Source organism: Ipomoea nil, unplaced genomic scaffold, assembly GCF_001879475.1.
Source record: "Ipomoea nil cultivar Tokyo-kokei standard unplaced genomic scaffold, Asagao_1.1 scaffold3056, whole genome shotgun sequence".
NCBI classification, from domain to species: Eukaryota; Viridiplantae; Streptophyta; class Magnoliopsida; order Solanales; family Convolvulaceae; genus Ipomoea; species Ipomoea nil.
This window is the reverse complement of record NW_017619484.1, coordinates 152303-171143: the sequence shown is the minus strand read 5'-3', so window position 1 is coordinate 171143 and position 18841 is coordinate 152303. Positions and strand designations below refer to the sequence as shown.

General features: G+C 38.1%; 10 non-coding genes across 10 annotated transcripts; 5 read left to right on the top strand and 5 right to left on the bottom strand.

The window, feature by feature from the left end:
* The first annotated feature begins 777 nt into the window (after nt 1–777).
* On the top strand, nt 778–849 carry TRNAD-GUC. Its single transcript has one exon. It is a non-coding gene; the product is annotated as a tRNA-Asp (tRNA).
* A 1136-nt stretch (nt 850–1985) lies between these two features.
* TRNAY-GUA lies at nt 1986–2079 on the bottom strand. The gene is made up of 2 exons: nt 2043–2079; nt 1986–2021 (listed from the first exon to the last, which is right to left on the bottom strand). It is a non-coding gene; the product is annotated as a tRNA-Tyr (tRNA).
* A 345-nt stretch (nt 2080–2424) lies between these two features.
* Nucleotides 2425–2495, top strand: TRNAD-GUC. Its single transcript has one exon. It is a non-coding gene; the product is annotated as a tRNA-Asp (tRNA).
* A 1141-nt stretch (nt 2496–3636) lies between these two features.
* TRNAY-GUA lies at nt 3637–3730 on the bottom strand. Its single transcript has 2 exons — nt 3694–3730; nt 3637–3672 (listed from the first exon to the last, which is right to left on the bottom strand). It is a non-coding gene; the product is annotated as a tRNA-Tyr (tRNA).
* Nucleotides 3731–4076: 346 nt separating this feature from the next.
* TRNAD-GUC lies at nt 4077–4148 on the top strand. The gene has a single exon. It is a non-coding gene; the product is annotated as a tRNA-Asp (tRNA).
* Nucleotides 4149–5302: 1154 nt separating this feature from the next.
* On the bottom strand, nt 5303–5396 carry TRNAY-GUA. Its single transcript has 2 exons — nt 5360–5396; nt 5303–5338 (listed from the first exon to the last, which is right to left on the bottom strand). It is a non-coding gene; the product is annotated as a tRNA-Tyr (tRNA).
* A 1553-nt stretch (nt 5397–6949) lies between these two features.
* On the bottom strand, nt 6950–7043 carry TRNAY-GUA. Its single transcript has 2 exons — nt 7007–7043; nt 6950–6985 (listed from the first exon to the last, which is right to left on the bottom strand). It is a non-coding gene; the product is annotated as a tRNA-Tyr (tRNA).
* Nucleotides 7044–7389: 346 nt separating this feature from the next.
* TRNAD-GUC lies at nt 7390–7461 on the top strand. The gene has a single exon. It is a non-coding gene; the product is annotated as a tRNA-Asp (tRNA).
* A 1139-nt stretch (nt 7462–8600) lies between these two features.
* TRNAY-GUA lies at nt 8601–8694 on the bottom strand. Its single transcript has 2 exons — nt 8658–8694; nt 8601–8636 (listed from the first exon to the last, which is right to left on the bottom strand). It is a non-coding gene; the product is annotated as a tRNA-Tyr (tRNA).
* A 346-nt stretch (nt 8695–9040) lies between these two features.
* On the top strand, nt 9041–9112 carry TRNAD-GUC. The gene has a single exon. It is a non-coding gene; the product is annotated as a tRNA-Asp (tRNA).
* The last annotated feature ends 9729 nt before the right edge of the window (nt 9113–18841 follow it).

Genomic DNA, 18841 nt, shown 5'->3' with positions numbered 1-18841 from the left:
AAAATGCCTCTTTAGTTCTTAATTTTAGTTTTTTATGTATTTAGATGGTTAAAACAATATTTTGAACAATTTTAAAACCACTTTCGTAAATAGTTTCTAAGAAACAACTACGGAAACCTTATGTTTTATTACTAAATTTAAAAAATTTTAATTTTTAATTTTATAAAAAAAAAAAAAAAAAAATCGGCGCCTAGGGGGCGCCTAACGTTTTATGCAGCATTGGTGGTGAGTATTCCCGCCTGTCACGCGGGAGACCTGGGTTCGATCCCCGGCAACAGCGTTTTTTTTTTAGCTCTTCAAAGGAAAAATTAAGAAGCTTAATATTGTAAAAAATCAATCCGACCTGCAGGATTCGAACCAGCGACCTCAGCATTTCCAATTTAGATTAATCCAACTACAGTCCTCCGCTCTACTAACTGAGCTAAGGTCGGAGCAATTAACTATATTTTTGTCCGTATTGTACACTTTTATGCCACATCGCACAATCCGACATGGCAGTTCGAATGCAACGTAGAAAAAAACTTAACAGAAAAAATTATCGGTGTTAATGTTGTCCTTAATTGTTCTAAATCTTAAAGTACCGGGACTAGATTACACAAAATAAAGGTACAATAACTAAATTGAACAAAACGCTACTGTACAGGGACCTAACAGGTACTTTGTCCGACTATGAAATGTTAGTTTCAGTTGCAATTAGATCGCCACACGAACCATGATGCCACATTTGATTGGGTTTACTTAAATAGTAATATGTGACTGTCTTGTTTTGCCGCGCGAGTCGTTGTAGTATAGTGGTGAGTATCCCCGCCTGTCACGCGAGAGACCCGGGTTCGATCCCCGGCAACGGCGTCTTTTTTTCTTTTTTTTTTTTTTTTTTTTTTAAGCTCTTCAAAGGAAAAATTAAAAAGCTTAATATTGTAGAACATCAATCCAACCTGCCGGAATCAAACCAGCGACCTAAGGATTTCCAATTTAGATTAGTCTAACTACAGTCCACCACTCTACCAACTGAGCTAAGGTCAGAGCTGTTAACATTATTTTTGTCCGATTTATACTCTTTTATGCCATATCGCACAATCTGACATGGCAGTTCGAAAGCCGCGTGGACAAACTTAACGGAAGAAATTATCGGTGTTAATATTGTCCTTAATTGTTCAAAATCTTAAAGTAAATAGACTGAATTACACGAAATAAAGGTATAATGACTAAATTGAACAAAACGCTACACTACGGGGACCTAACAGGTACTTTGTCCGACTATGAAATGCTAGTTTCAGTTGCAATTACATGGCCACACGCACCATGGTGTCACATTGGATAGGGTTTACTTAAATAGTAATATGTGACTGTCCTGTTCTGCCGCGCGAGTCGTTGTAGTATAGTGGTGAGCAGTGTTGCAAAAATCGCGCCTAGGCGGGGGCGGTGGGAGCCGCCGCGAGGAATGGCATAGACCGCCTAACAGGCCGGTTCGGCGAATTTTTTTTTTTTTTTGAAAATGTCGAAATGTTTCGAAGGCATAACTTTCGATCGGTTGTCTGATTTGGTCAAATTTTTTTTTCAAATCGCGTATTTTTTCGAGATCTATACACCGCAAACAGCCAAAGGCGGTTTGGTCCACTAATTTCTCAAAAAATGCCACTTTAGTTCTTAATTTTGTTTTTTATGTATTTAGATGGTTAAAACAATATTTTGAACAATTTTACAACCACTTTCGTAAATAGTTTCTAAGAAACAACTATGGAAACCTTATGTTTTATTACTAAATTTAAAAAATTTTAATTTTTAATTTTATTAAAAATTAAAAAAATTAAAAAAAATAAATAAAAAAATCGGCGCCTAGGGGACGCCTAACGTTTTATGCAGCATTGGTCGTGAGTATTCCCGCCTGTCACGCGGGAGACCTGGGTTCGATCCCCGGCAACAGCGTTTCATTTTTTAGCTCTTCAAAGGAAAAATTAAAAAAGCTTAATATTGTAAAAAATCAATCCGACCTGCCGGATTCGAACCAGCGACCTAAGGATTTCCAATTTAGATTAATCAAACTACAGTCGTCCGCTCTACTAACTGAGCTAAGGTCGGAGCAATTAACTATATTTTTGTCCGTATTGCACTCTTTTATGCCACATCGCACAATCCGACATGGCAGTTCGAATGCAACGTAGAAAAAAACTTAACAGAAATAATTATCGGTGTTAATGTTGTCCTTAATTGTTCTAAATCTTAAAGTACCGGGACTAGATTACACAAAATAAAGGTACAATAACTAAATTGAAAAAACGCTACAGTACAGGGACCTAACAGGTACTTTGTCCGACTATGAAATGTTAGTTTCAGTTGCAATTAGATCGCCACACGAACCATGATTCCACATTTGATTGGGTTTACTTAAATAGTAATATGTGACTGTCCTGTTCTGCCGTGCGAGTCGTTGTAGTATAGTGGTGAGTATCCCCGCCTGTCACGCGGGAGACCCGGGTTCGATCCCCGCAACGGCGTCTTTTTTTTTTTTTTTTTTTTTTTTTTTTTTTTAAGCTCTTCAAAGGAAAAATTAAAAAGCTTAATATTGTAGAACATCAATCCAACCTGCCGGAATCAAACCAGCGACCTAAGGATTTCCAATTTAGATTAGTCCAACTACAGTCCACCACTCTACCAACTGAGCTAAGGTCAGAGCTGTTAACATTATTTTGTCCGATTTATACTCTTTTATGCCATATCGCACAATCTGACATGGCAGTTCGAATGCCGCGTGGACAAACTTAACGGAAGAAATTATCGGTGTTAATATTGTCCTTAATTGTTCAAAATCTTAAAGTAAATAGACTAAATTACACGAAATAAAGGTACAATGACTAAATTGAACAAAACGCTACACTACGGGGACCTAACAGGTACTTTGTCCGACTATGAAATGCTAGTTTCAGTTGCAATTACATGGCCACACGCACCATGGTGTCACATTGGATAGGGTTTACTTAAATAGTAATGTGTGACTGTCCTGTTCTGCCGCGCGAGTCGTTGTAGTATAGTGGTGAGCAGTGTTGCAAAAATAGCGCCTAGGCGCTGGGTGGTGGGAGGCCGCCGCGAGGAATGGCATAGACCGCCTAACCGGCCGGTTCGGCGAATTTTTTTTTTTTTTTAAATGTCGAAAATGTTTTGGAAGGCATAACTTTTGACTCGGTTGTCTGATTTGGTCAAAATTTTTTTTTCAAATCGCGTATTTTTTCGAGATCTATACACCGCAAACAGCCAAAGGCGGTTTGGTCCACTAATTTCTCAAAAAAATGCCTCTTTAGTTCTTAATTTTAGTTTTTTATGTATTTAGATGGTTAAAACAATATTTGAACAATTTTACAACCACTTTCGTAAATAGTTTCTAAGAAACAACTATGGAAACCTTATGTTTTATTACTAAATTTAAAAAATTTTAATTTTTAATTTTATTAAAAATTAAAAAAATTAAAAAAAATAAATAAAAAAATCGGCGCCTAGGGGGCGCCTAACGTTTTATGCAGCATTGGTCGTGAGTATTCCCGCCTGTCACGCGGGAGACCTGGGTTCGATCCCCGGCAACAGCGTTTCATTTTTTAGCTCTTCAAAGGAAAAATTAAAAAGCTTAATATTGTAAAAAATCAATCCGACCTGCCGGATTCGAACCAGCGACCTAAGGATTTCCAATTTAGATTAATCAAACTACAGTCGTCCGCTCTACTAACTGAGCTAAGGTCGGAGCAATTAACTATATTTTTGTCCGTATTGCACTCTTTTATGCCACATCGCACAATCCGACATGGCAGTTCGGATGCAACGTAGAAAAAAACTTAACAGAAAAAATTATCGGTGTTAATGTTGTCCTTAATTGTTCTAAATCTTAAAGTACCGGGACTAGATTACACAAAATAAAGGTACAATAACTAAATTGAAAAAAACGCTACAGTACAGGGACCTAACAGGTACTTTGTCCGACTATGAAATGTTAGTTTCAGTTGCAATTAGATCGCCACACGAACCATGATTCCACATTTGATTGGGTTTACTTAAATAGTAATATGTGACTGTCCTGTTCTGCCGTGCGAGTCGTTGTAGTATAGTGGTGAGTATCCCCGCCTGTCACGCGGGAGACCCGGGTTCGATCCCCGGCAACGGCGTCTTTTTTTTTTTTTTTTTTTTTTTTTTTTTTTTTTTTTTTTTTAAGCTCTTCAAAGGAAAAATTAAAAAGCTTAATATTGTAGAACATCAATCCAACCTGCCGGAATCAAACCAGCGACCTAAGGATTTCCAATTTAGATTAGTCCAACTACAGTCCACCATTCTACCAACTGAGCTAAGGTCCGAGCTGTTAACATTATTTTTTTCCGATTTATACTCTTTTATGCCATATCGCACAATCTGACATGGCAGTTCGAATGCCGCGTGGACAAACTTAACGGAAGAAATTATCGGTGTTAATATTGTCCTTAATTGTTCAAAATCTTAAAGTAAATAGACTAAATTACACGAAATAAAGGTACAATGACTAAATTGAACAAAACGCTACACTACGGGGACCTAACAGGTACTTTGTCCGACTATGAAATGCTAGTTTCAGTTGCAATTACATGGCCACACGCACCATGGTGTCACATTGGATAGGGTTTACTTAAATAGTAATGTGTGACTGTCCTGTTCTGCCGCGCGAGTCGTTGTAGTATAGTGGTGAGCAGTGTTGCAAAAATAGCGCCTAGGCGCTGGGTGGTGGGAGGCCGCCGCGAGGAATGGCATAGACCGCCTAACCGGCCGGTTCGGCGAATTTTTTTTTTTTTTTTAAATGTCGAAAATGTTTTGGAAGGCATAACTTTTGACTCGGTTGTCTGATTTGGTCAAAATTTTTTTTTCAAATCGCGTATTTTTTCGAGATCTATACACCGCAAACAGCCAAAGGCGGTTTGGTCCACTAATTTCTCAAAAAAATGCCTCTTTAGTTCTTAATTTTAGTTTTTTATGTATTTAGATGGTTAAAACAATATTTTGAACAATTTTACAACCACTTTCGTAAATAGTTTCTAAGAAACAACTATGGAAACCTTATGTTTTATTACTAAATTTAAAAAATTTTAATTTTTAATTTTATTAAAAATTAAAAAAATTAAAAAAAATAAATAAAAAAATCGGCGCCTAGGGGGCGCCTAACGTTTTATGCAGCATTGGTCGTGAGTATTCCCGCCTGTCACGCGGGAGACCTGGGTTCGATCCCCGGCAACAGCGTTTCATTTTTTAGCTCTTCAAAGGAAAAATTAAAAAGCTTAATATTGTAAAAAATCAATCCGACCTGCCGGATTCGAACCAGCGACCTAAGGATTTCCAATTTAGATTAATCAAACTACAGTCGTCCGCTCTACTAACTGAGCTAAGGTCGGAGCAATTAACTATATTTTTGTCCGTATTGTACTCTTTTATGCCACATCGCACAATCCGACATGGCAGTTCGGATGCAACGTAGAAAAAAACTTAACAGAAAAAATTATCGGTGTTAATGTTGTCCTTAATTGTTCTAAATCTTAAAGTACCGGGACTAGATTACACAAAATAAAGGTACAATAACTAAATTGAACAAAACGCTACAGTACAGGGACCTAACAGGTACTTTGTCCGACTATGAAATGTTAGTTTCAGTTGCAATTAGATCGCCACACGAACCATGATTCCACATTTGATTGGGTTTACTTAAATAGTAATATGTGACTGTCCTGTTCTGCCGCGCGAGTCGTTGTAGTATAGTGGTGATTATCCCCACCTGTCACGCGGGAGACCCGGGTTCGACCCCTGGCAACGGCGTCTTTTTTTTTTTTTTTTTTTTTTTAAGCTCTTCAAAGGAAAAATTAAAAAGCTTAATATTGTAGAACATCAATCCAACCTGCCGGAATCAAACCAGCGACCTAAGGATTTCCAATTTAGATTAGTCCAACTACAGTCCACCACTCTACCAACTGAGCTAAGGTCAGAGCTGTTAACATTATTTTTGTCCGATTTATACTCTTTTATGCCATATCGCACAATCTGACATGGCAGTTCGAATGCCGCGTGGACAAACTTAACGGAAGAAATTATCGGTGTTAATATTGTCCTTAATTGTTCAAAATCTTAAAGTAAATAGACTAAATTACACGAAATAAAGGTACAATGACTAAATTGAACAAAACGCTACACTACGGGGACCTAACAGGTACTTTGTCCAACTATGAAATGCTAGTTTCAGTTGCAATTACATGGCCACACGCACCATGGTGTCACATTGGATAGGGTTTACTTTAATGGTAATATGTGACTGTCCTATTCTGCCGCGCGAGTCGTTGTAGTATAGTGGTGAGCAGTGTTGCAAAAATAGCGCCTAGGCGCTGGGTGGTGGGAGGCCGCCGCGAGGAATGGCATAGACCGCCTAACCGGCCGGTTCGGCGAATTTTTTTTTTTTTTTTTAAATGTCGAAAATGTTTTGGAAGGCATAACTTTTGACTCGGTTGTCTGATTTGGTCAAAATTTTTTTTTCAAATCGCGTATTTTTTCGAGATCTATACACCGCAAACAGCCAAAGGCGGTTTGGTCCACTAATTTCTCAAAAAATTGCCTCTTTTGTTCTTAATTTTAGTTTTTTATGTATTTAGATGGTTAAAACAATATTTTGAACAATTTTACAACCACTTTCGTAAATAGTTTCTAAGAAACAACTATGGAAACCTTATGTTTTATTACTAAATTTAAAAAATTTTAATTTTTAATTTTATTAAAAATTAAAAAAATTTAAAAAAATAAATAAAAAAATCGGCGCCTAGGGGCGCCTAACGTTTTATGAAGCATTGGTGGTGAGTATTCCCGCCTGTCACGCGGGAGACCTGGGTTCGATCCCCGGCAACAGCGTTTCATTTTTTAGCTCTTCAAAGGAAAAATTAAAAAGCTTAATATTGTAAAACATCAATCCGACCTGCCGGATTCGAACCAGCGACCTAAGGATTTCCAATTTAGATTAATCAAACTACAGTCGTCCGCTCTACTAACTGAGCTAAGGTCGGAGCAATTAACTATATTTTTGTCCGTATTGTACTCTTTTATGCCACATCGCACAATCCGACATGGCGGTTCGAATGCAACGTAGAAAAAAACTTAACAGAAAAAATTATCGGTGTTAATGTTGTCCTTAATTGTTCTAAATCTTAAAGTACCGGGACTAGATTACATAAAATAAAGGTACAATAACTAAATTGAACAAAACGCTACAGTACAGGGACCTAACAGGTACTTTGTCCGACTATGAAATGTTAGTTTCAGTTGCAATTAGATCGCCACACGAACCATGATGCCACATTTGATTGGGTTTACTTAAATAGTAATATGTGACTGTCCTGTTCTGCCGCGCGAGTCGTTGTAGTATAGTGGTGAGTATCCCCGCCTGTCACGCGGGAGACCCGGGTTCGATCCCCGGCAACGGCGTCTTTTTTTTTTTTTTTTTTTTTTTTAAGCTCTTCAAAGGAAAAATTAAAAAGCTTAATATTGTAGAACATCAATCCAACCTGCCGGAATCAAACCAGCGACCTAAGGATTTCCAATTTAGATTAGTCCAACTACAGTCCACCACTCTACCAACTGAGCTAAGGTCAGAGCTATTAACATTATTTTTGTCCTATTTATACTCTTTTATGCCATATCGCACAATCTGACATGGCAGTTCGAATGCCGCGTGGACAAACTTAACGGAAGAAATTATCGGTGTTAATATTGTCCTTAATTGTTCAAAATCTTAAAGTAAATAGACTAAATTACACGAAATAATGGTACAATGACTAAATTGAACAAAACGCTACACTACGGGGACCTAACAGGTACTTTGTCCGACTATGAAATGCTAGTTTCAGTTGCAATTACATGGCCACACGCACCATGGTGTCACATTGGATAGGGTTTACTTAAATAGTAATATGTGACTGTCCTGTTCTGCCGCGCGAGTCGTTGTAGTATAGTGGTGAGCAGTGTTGCAAAAATCGCGCCTAGGCGCTGGGCGGTGGGAGGCCGCCGCGAGGAATGGCATAGACCGCCTAACCGGCCGGTTCGGCGAATTTTTTTTTTTTTTTTTGAAAATGTCGAAAATGTTTTAGAAGGCATAACTTTTGACTCGGTTGTCTGATTTGGTCAAATTTTTTTTTTCAAATCGCGTATTTTTTCGAGATCTATACACCGCAAACAGCCAAAGGCGGTTTGGTCCACTAATTTCTCAAAAAAATGCCTCTTTAGTTCTTAATTTTAGTTTTTTATGTATTTAGATGGTTAAAACAATATTTTGAACAATTTTACAACCACTTTCGTAAATAGTTTCTAAGAAACAACTATGGAAACCTTATGTTTTATTACTAAATTTAAAAAATTTTAATTTTTAATTTTATTAAAAATTTAAAAAATTTAAAAAAATAAATAAAAAAATCGGCGCCTAGGGGGCGCCTAACGTTTTATGAAGCATTGGTGGTGAGTATTCCCGCCTGTCACGCGGGAGACCTGGGTTCGATCCCCGGCAACAGCGTTTCATTTTTTAGCTCTTCAAAGGAAAAATTAAAAAGCTTAATATTGTAAAACATCAATCCGACCTGCCGGATTCGAACCAGCGACCTAAGGATTTCCAATTTAGATTAATCAAACTACAGTCGTCCGCTCTACTAACTGAGCTAAGGTCGGAGCAATTAACTATATTTTTGTCCGTATTGTACTCTTTTATGCCACATCGCACAATCCGACATGGCGGTTCGAATGCAACGTAGAAAAAAACTTAACAGAAAAAATTATCGGTGTTAATGTTGTCCTTAATTGTTCTAAATCTTAAAGTACCGGGACTAGATTACATAAAATAAAGGTACAATAACTAAATTGAACAAAACGCTACAGTACAGGGACCTAACAGGTACTTTGTCCGACTATGAAATGTTAGTTTCAGTTGCAATTAGATCGCCACACGAACCATGATGCCACATTTGATTGGGTTTACTTAAATAGTAATATGTGACTGTCCTGTTCTGCCGCGCGAGTCGTTGTAGTATAGTGGTGAGTATCCCCGCCTGTCACGCGGGAGACCCGGGTTCGATCCCCGGCAACGGCGTTTTTTTTTTTTTTTTTTTTTTTTTTTTTAAGCTCTTCAAAGGAAAAATTAAAAAGCTTAATATTGTAGAACATCAATCCAACCTGCCGGAATCAAACCAGCGACCTAAGGATTTCCAATTTAGATTAGTCCAACTACAGTCCACCACTCTACCAACTGAGCTAAGGTCAGAGCTATTAACATTATTTTTGTCCTATTTATACTCTTTTATGCCATATCGCACAATCTGACATGGCAGTTCGAATGCCGCGTGGACAAACTTAACGGAAGAAATTATCGGTGTTAATATTGTCCTTAATTGTTCAAAATCTTAAAGTAAATAGACTAAATTACACGAAATAATGGTACAATGACTAAATTGAACAAAACGCTACACTACGGGGACCTAACAGGTACTTTGTCCGACTATGAAATGCTAGTTTCAGTTGCAATTACATGGCCACACGCACCATGGTGTCACATTGGATAGGGTTTACTTAAATAGTAATTGTTAGGAATATATTGTAAATTTTGATGAGCCGAATGTATTTTTGAAAAATCAAGTAGTCCCCAATTTTATTCTATTTGAGTCAGTCCTTGTCTACGGAGTATGGTGCACCTATATCATGCAACCCATGTACAAGTCTGGAAAATCATTGTTTGATTTTCGATGTTAAGCGGGATTATAGCTTAACATAATTATGTTGCGGAGAAGTTACCAAGAACCATGCTAGAGGAGTTGGAAGAAATGCGTTTGAGCTAAGCCAAGTAATCCTTAGTTCGAATCTCAAGTGAAGCAATTTTTAAGCTTGCTTTGGAGACTAGCTTGGATCGTATGAGAGATTAACTCCACCGTATGAGAGACTAGCTTCACGTATTGGAGACTAGCTTGAACCGTATAACCGTATGAGAGACTAGTTCAATGTATACGAAGACCGTATGGGAGACTAGCTTGAACCGTATAACCGTATGAGAGACTAGTTCAATGTATACGAAGACAACTCCACTGTATGAGAGACTAGCTTCACGTATTGGAGACTAGCTTGAACCGTATAACCGTATGAGAGACTAGTTCAATGTATACGAAGACCGTATGGGAGACTAGCTTGAACCGTATAACCGTATGAGAGACTAGTTCAATGTATACGAAGACCGTATGGGAGACTAGCTTGAACCGTATAACCGTATGAGAGACTAGCTCAATGTATACGAAGACCGTATGGGAGACTAGCTTGGACCGTATAACCGTATGAAGACTAGCTAAGGAGAAACTAGCTAGAATGGAGACTAGCTAAAAGGAGACTAGCTAAGGAGAGACTAGCTAAAATGGAGACTAGCTAAGGAGAGACTAGCTAATGGAGACTAGCTAAGGAAAATGCACAAGTCTCACAGAAGCCATGCACCATATGGAGAAACATACCAAGTATGGTGGACTAAGCTTGAAATTTGAAACAGAGCATCTCACCATGAACAACAGTGAAGTTTTTACAGAGGTTCCAGTATATTATTTTACAAGGATCATGAAGGAGAAAATATCTGATATATTTTCATCTGAACATCAAGTTTTTACGGTGGAACCGGAGACGCTCGAAGAAGGCTGATTTGCGGAGAAACAATTTTATACTCAAGCAAGAATCAGCAGTTAAATTATTTGATCAACTTGACATGTCAGAGCATTTATGAAGGAGAAGAAAATCAAGCACGCCGCGCCGAACTTATTCAAATTTTGGAGGCTACAAAATTCAAGACACGGCAACGGGCAATTTATTCAAATCATCTGACAAAAAGGAGAAATGACATCTACCTACAATTGCAGATCAAGTTGACAAAATTATCAGATCAACTACAATTCAAAATGGACGATCAAGATCGAAAGTTGATCAACGGGCAAATAGCTTTCTTTGGCTATAAAATGCCCAAGCAGACTTGAAGACAAATGAAGACTTGAATCACGAACAAGAGCAGTATACAAACTCAAAGAATATCCAATCAATCATCAAGTCATGTATTGAGCTATATACGATAAAATTCAAGTCTGAGTGAGAGAGAAATTTTATTTCTTTGTAATATTCTCTACTGAGTGTAGAAAGAGGGCGGAGTAACTAGAGAGAGTGAAAAACCCTGGTTGAGTGTAGCTTTGTGCGTAGCACTCGTGGTGAAGGGCAGAGTAACAGGAGGAGCTTGTGAAAACCCTTGGAGGACGTAGCTTTGTGCGTAGTTCTCGTGGTGTAGGAGTACAGCTTGGTGCGAAGTACTCGGGAAGGCGGAGTAACAAAAGGAGCTTGCGAAAAATCTTGGAGGAGTGTAGCTTTGTGCGAAGCACTCGGAGAAGTGTCGGTGGACACTTATTCACTATTGTATCTGGGTGATCGAAGAATAGTGAATTTCCTCCTTGAAGTGAAAGGAGAAGAGTGGACTAGGAGGATTACACCACCTCTGAACCACTATAAATCTCTCTCTCTATTTACTTACTGCTCATACATTTTGTGCATGCTTATTCTAACTACGATCTAACCCGATTACGATTTATCGCGTATCTTTATCTGTCTGGGTTTGATAGTTCCCACGTTTGCATGCGAGCCAAACTTTGCGTACATTATATTTGATCCATATTAAGTGTTTCTAACGTATTGCATGTTTAGAATCTCTCTTTGAGCACCACACTATTAAGCATAACACTATACCGCTACCTATTCCGCTGCACACTCTAAGTTGTTTATCTTGATGATGCTTGTTACTTAGAGTTGATATAATTAAAGTGTTATTTGCCTTGTGTGTTTTGCGAAAGAATTTGAAAAGTTAGAGAAGTCTATTCACCCCCCCTCTAGACTTCTCGCCACCCATTCGGGACCAACAAGTGGTATCAGAGCGGTTGTCTATTTGAGTCAATTTTGACTGCTAGATAGATCTCAAAATCTTCAAGATGAAGAGAGATATGGCTCTTGCTCAAAATTTGCTTTTCTCACTTGATAAATTTGATGATTGGAAAATACGTATGCAGGTGCACTTATCTGCGTTGAATGATGAAATGTGGGAAGTCATCGCAAATGGTTCTATCCAAATTATGGAAGCCAATACTGCTACTCCACGAGATCCAGATGCTCCACGATATATTCCAAAGCCAAAAATGGAGTGGACAAAGGAAGATAGAGGGCGAAATAATTTGGACAACATTGCCAAAGATATTTTGTTCAAAGCGGTCGATGACACCATATTCCCAAAGATTCGAAAGTGCACCACAGCAAAAGAAATATGGGATACACTTATCGGAATCGGTGAAGGCGATGAACAAGAAAAAGACAACAAACTAACCATTGCCATGAAGAGGTTCGAAGATTTCAAAATGCTACCGAACGAAAGCATCAGCGACATGGAAGCTCGATTAATCAAAATTCTTGGAGAGATCACGGATCTGGGAAAGACCATTACCCAGAAAGAAATATCGCTCAAAGTGTTACGCGGACTACCTACAAATTGGGATATGAAGGTGACCGCAATGCGCAATCATAGAGATCTAAGGACGTTATCTACGGATAAACTCTTTAGTGATCTTAAGGCGTACGAGTTCGAGATGAAGACACGAAATGAAGAAGAGCGCGATGAACGAACATCCGCATTGATGGCCGATCAACCGTCTACATCAAGGTCAGTAGGAAATAATGATTTTTTATCTGACGAACAATTCTCTCTATTTGTTAGAAAATTCAGGAAGTTCATGCGAAAGAACAAAGGATCACCACAAGCAAGTTTCTTTCGAGAAAATAGAAGATCAAGAAAGGAACCGATCGAAGATAACACAAATCTGTGTTATAATTGTAGAAAGCCTGGACATTTTATGGAAGAATGTCCACACCCCAAGGTAAGCAAAAATTCGAATGCTACTAACCCTTCACAGGAAGAATACAAGTCAAAGGAAAAGAGATTCAAGAAGGACAAACGAAAGGCGTTGATAAGTGATCCGCTAGAAGCAAGTGAATCTGGAGATTCATCTAATGATGAAAGTGATTCCTCACAAGAAGATACGACGCTACTGTGCTTAGTTGGAAAATCATTCGAACATAAAGAATGTTTAATGGCGCGCGAAATCGACGAAGAGGTATCTTCTAGCTCTTTTAGTTCTTTTAGTTCCGTTGACACCTCTTTCGAGACTCAAGAATCATTTCAAAGTCTCATGGAAGATTGTCAAAAAGTCATGGACACTCATACTCAAATCAAAGAGAGCAATAATTCATTAATTCTTGAAAAGGAAGAAATGGCGCAAAAATTGCAAAATGTTCTAAATGAAATGAGTAAATTGAAAGCCGAAAATATTCGACTTCAAGAAGAGTGCAAAGCTAGAGAGGTTAGAGAACATAACCTTCGGGAAGTCATTGCATCATTTATGCATTCATCCAAAATAATGGATAAAATGGTAAACATGCAAAAACCCGCTGGAGATAAAGCCGGACTGGGCTACGATCCATCATGTTCTAAAACCCCTCAAAAGTTGACTAATTCTACTACTACTTTAATCAATAAAGTTCCAGTGGTAAAATTTGTAAAAAGTCAACATAGCACAATGAGACAAGGAGTTGGAAACAAAATTAATGCCCAGAAAGTTGTTGCTAGGCCGAAACAACACAGTGACATTTTGGCAAGACAACAAAATTTTAAAAGGCAAAAATTTGTATCTCAAAGGAGAACCAACGAGTCTAGTGCAACAAAACCTCATAGGAATATGGGAAGAATTCCGAGAATTGGGGCTGGGAGATTATATCCCTCAGAAGAAGATTGGTCGCTTGAACATAAACCATGGACCAAGTCCAGATTTAATTTGTTTCATAGAGTCAAGCAACTATCAGCTTCCCAACCCGCACCGAATCATTATTCGAAAGTGCGTTATGATTATAATGTTTTTAATGGTTACAAATCACCTACTCTTGGATCAGTGGGATCTAGGTGGATTTGGATGCCAAAAATTACTAACGCAAAAGGACCCAAACAAGTGTGGGTACCTAAAAATAATTAATCTGTTTTGCAGGAAATTTGGTATTTCGATAGCGGATGCTCTCGACACATGACCGGCAATAAAGCTAGTCTAGTTGAGTTCAAAAGTATCGAAGGACCAAAAGTAGTGTTCGGTGGAAACGATCGATATGGAATGACAAAAGGAACCGGCGCAATTGTGAAAAATGGTCTACGAATTGATGACGTATCTTATGTCGAAGGATTAAAATTTAACTTGTTTAGTACAAGTCAATTTTGCGACAAAGGATATCTCGTAGAATTTTACAAAGGCAAATGTCAAGTCAAGAACGAATCCACGAATGAAGTCGTACTCGCCGGATCAAGAAAGAAAAACATGTATGTAGTGGATTGGAGTACAACGAAGGAATCCGTATGCTTGATGGCAAATAATTCGAATGAAGTTTGTTGGGAATGGCACAGAAGGCTAAATCATTTGAATTTCAAAACCATCAACAAGCTTGCAAGGAATAATCTAGTTGAAGGACTACCCAACATTGTGTTCAAGAAAAATCAAATTTGTGATGCATGCCAGAAAGGAAAACAAATCAAAGCATCATTCAAAGTCAAAGCTCAAGAGTCAACATCAATTCATGTTGTGTTCGACAAATCAAAGCATACAGAATATTCATCCACCAGCAAAGCATACAGAATATTCAACAAATCAACAATGGTGGTAGAAGAATCAATTCATGTTGTGTTCGACGAGAATCACGACAAAAATGGCAAAAATGGTGAAGGTAATTGTGATTTGAATAATTCTTATGAGTTGTTCGAAGATGATGTGTTGCAGGAAGTAGAAGAATCAAGTGACATGGGTATTCACCAATTTGAGGCAATATGCAATGAGGAACCCGAAATGTCACGCATGCCTGTTGCACTCGAAATTGCACAAGAAGAAATTCCAGTAGTTGAAACCGAAGAAGCATCCGTCAATAATACACAACAAGTGGAATCACATCAAGAAGGAAACTCTGAGAATCCAACAAATTTCCAACCAAATCGAAAATGGCTAAGAAGTCACACACATGACTTAGTCATTGGAGATCCAAGTGACGGAGTAAAAACGCGATCATCTACTAGGAATCAACAACAAGATGCAATGTTCTCATGCTTTCTATCACAACTGGAACCAAAAGAAATTGATGAAGCTTTAGCCGATCCAAGTTGGATAGATGTCATGCAAGAGGAATTAGATCAATTCAACTGCAACGACGTATGGAAACTTGTTCCAAGACCAACACACCAAAATGTAATTGGCACTAAATGGGTCTTTAGGAACAAAGCAAACGAAGACGGCGTCATTGTTAGGAATAAAGCAAGATTAGTCGCGAAGGGGTATTCACAAGAAGAAGGCATTGATTTTGATGAGACATTCGCCCCCGTCGCACGACTCGAAGCAATCCGGATATTCCTAGCATACGCAGCGCACAAGAATTTCGTGGTATATCAAATGGACATAAAGAGCGCATTTCTTAATGGCTTACTTGAAGAAGAAGTTTACGTCAAACAACCACCCGGTTTTGAGGTAAAAGACGTTGGTGATCAAGTCTACAAATTAAAGAAGGCATTGTATGGGTTAAAACAAGCTCCGCGAGCTTGGTACGACACCTTGTCAATGTTCTTAATTAGTTGTGGATTCACCAAAGGTCTAGTCGATAAAACCCTCTTTAGAATTCAAGAAAATAATCACATTTTATTAGTACAAATTTATGTTGATGATATTATTTTTGGAAGTACTGATAAATCTTTATGTGAGAAATTTTCTAAGCTCATGCAGAATAGGTTCGAGATGAGTATGATGGGAGAATTAAATTACTTTTTGGGATTGCAAGTCAAGCAACTTGAAGAAGGAATTTTCATAAATCAAGCCAAGTACACAAGAGATCTTATCAAGAAATTTGGCATAGATGGAAAATCCTCAGTCAAAATCCCCATGAGCACATCTCAAAAATTGAATAAAGATGATGAAGGAAAAGATGTCGAGCAAACGATGTATCGAGGGATGATTGGATCGTTATTATACTTAACCGCGAGTAGACCAGACATATCCTACTCGGTTGGCGTATGCGCAAGATTCCAATCAAAGCCCAAAGAAAGTCATCTGATTGCAACCAAGAAGATAATCCGATATCTCAAAGGAACAATCAATGTGGGATTATGGTATCCCAAAGAAGGAGATTTTGCACTAACGGGTTATTCAGATGCAGATTTTGCAGGTTGTAAAATAGACCGAAAAAGTACCTCAGGGACATGCCAGTTCTTAGGGGGAAGATTGGTCTCTTGGTTCAGCAAAAAGCAAAACTCCATAGCTACGAGCACTGCCGAAGCCGAATATATTGCAGCTGGGAGTTGTTGTGCACAAATCTTGTGGATGAAGCAACAATTATTGGAATATGGGATTAAGTGCGAAAATGTTAGCATTTTATGCGATAATACAAGTGCAATCGCTATAACCCAAAATCCGGTGCTTCATTCGCGAACCAAGCATATTGATGTTCGACACCATTTTATCCGCGACCACATCGAAAAGAAGGATTTGACAATAGATCATATTCCCACGGAGAATCAAATTGCCGATATTCTCACAAAGCCGTTGTGTGAATCTCGTTTTGCTACTCTAAGGCATGAAATGGGAATGATCGAAATGAGCTAAGCAATTTCTAAACTCTTAATTTTTGTTAATTTGATACGTTCTGTGCATGTAATTTATGTGTCTTATGTGCTTTAATTGGTATGTACGTATGATATGTGTTTAATTGTGTACATGTTTTCGTATAATTTATATGTGCCTAAATGTGTTATAATTTTATCTTACGAAGTCTACGTACCTAAATTTTGTGATTTATTTGTATGTTACGTACGTGTGTTTAATTTGTCATGTTTTTGAAATATTTAATTTGTGTAATTTATTTGTCCAATTTGCTTATTTGAAATTAGTATGCAATTTAGGGGGAATTTTCTTTTATTTGGGTTAATTATGCTAAGTATGTGATTAAGGGGGAATTTATATGCTTAAATGGGTTATGTTGTTAAAAAGGGCTTATTCTGATGAAGTTAAATGCCCACAAAGCTTTGGATCTCAAAAGTCAAAATTGATGGCCCAATTTGCAAAGTCAACTAATTTGGGAACTTGAAATCTTTATTCTTGGCTGATATTAGGTATCTGTCAGATCAGTGAAATTTTTATCAGATTAACTTTTCAGAAAATCAGCTTTATTGAAATATGAAATTGAATTAATATTATTTATCTAGAGCATATTTATTGGACTAACAGATTATTTCCGAGATATTTTTTATCTGATTTGCTCCAGGTTGGCGGTTATTTGAAGCACAATTTTTGGCGCCATGTACTCACAAATGAAGTATAAAAATCTGAGCTGGCAAATTTAAATCATGTGGAAGGTCGAATCTGTCCCCAAGGAGATCAAGACTCTCTCTCTACCCACTAGAGGGCAAAGGAGTAATTTACACCCTTCACCCTCATTCCTAACGGGTAGAAAGGGAAAATCAAGAAGAACTAAAATCCTTCTCCTTCCTTCCTCTCGCCGGCCGGAATTCAAGCACAAAAGGAGACCAAAATTTCAACAATGCTTCAACACACATTCTAAATTCTCTACACCAAAATCTTCTACACACAAAAACCCATCACCCAAACTCAAAAACCTACCAAAACAATCTCTCTACACAAAAACCCATCTCTCCTTACCTTTTTCGGACCTCACTGCCGAAACACCTCACCTTGAGTCCAAAAATTTTCCTAAAAATTCTCTTCTACACAAATGGATGCTCATCAAGTGGAGATGGAGTCTTTTACAACCGGAGGGTCAAGAAGGTCAAGCCGTGTGCTAAGTGGGATGATCCTAGATGTCAATGACTTCAACAAGCATGTGGAGAACAAGTCTATTGGGGTAAAAATTATCAACTCTCTCGAATCTAGTGGGTTGTTAAATTTTTGCACTTTTAGATATGTTGGATTTTATAAGGATGAAGTGACCGAATTATATATGAATGCTAGAATTGAGAATGATTCTATTATTTCCATGATCAAAGGAGTTGATGTAGAAATTAATCTCGGTGATTTTCGGAGGATGTTTCACCTTGTTGAATCAAATTTGAAAGTTGAAAACCATGTGTATGATATTAATGCCGTATGGGCCGAGGTACGCGATGCAAACGCACCGCTATCTCCGAAGGTGAATGGAGTTAAAAGAGACTTGAAAAAGGATTATGGATTGTTGTTGGATATTATTCATAAATGTGTAGAATCACGTTATCATTGCCGTGATAGATTGTCTAAGGAGAAATTGATGATTATGGATATTATCAACAATGTTTGTGTGGATTGGGGAGCTTTTATGTTTGGGAGGTTGTGTGAATCTATAAGGAAGGCCAAACCTTTAGTTGATGGATGGTTCCAACAAGAGATTGGTTACGGGTTTGCCGTTGGTGAGATTTTGAGAACCAAGAATGTAACCCTTACAAAAGCCAAACACATTACCAACCATAGCTACTTGTTTCGGCCACCCAACTCAAATGAGCCTAAAAATCCCTCCTTACCCTCAAGCCTACCTAAACCCACCCGAAAGAGAAAAACACCCAACCCTTTCCTAAATCTAAGACAATTTATCCGTGAGCCGAGTAATGAAGGTTCGAATTCTCCTGCCGTGAGATCCAATGAGGAACAACATAGCCACCCTAGCTCTACACCCTTACCCACTCAAAACCCAAACCACCCGAACCACC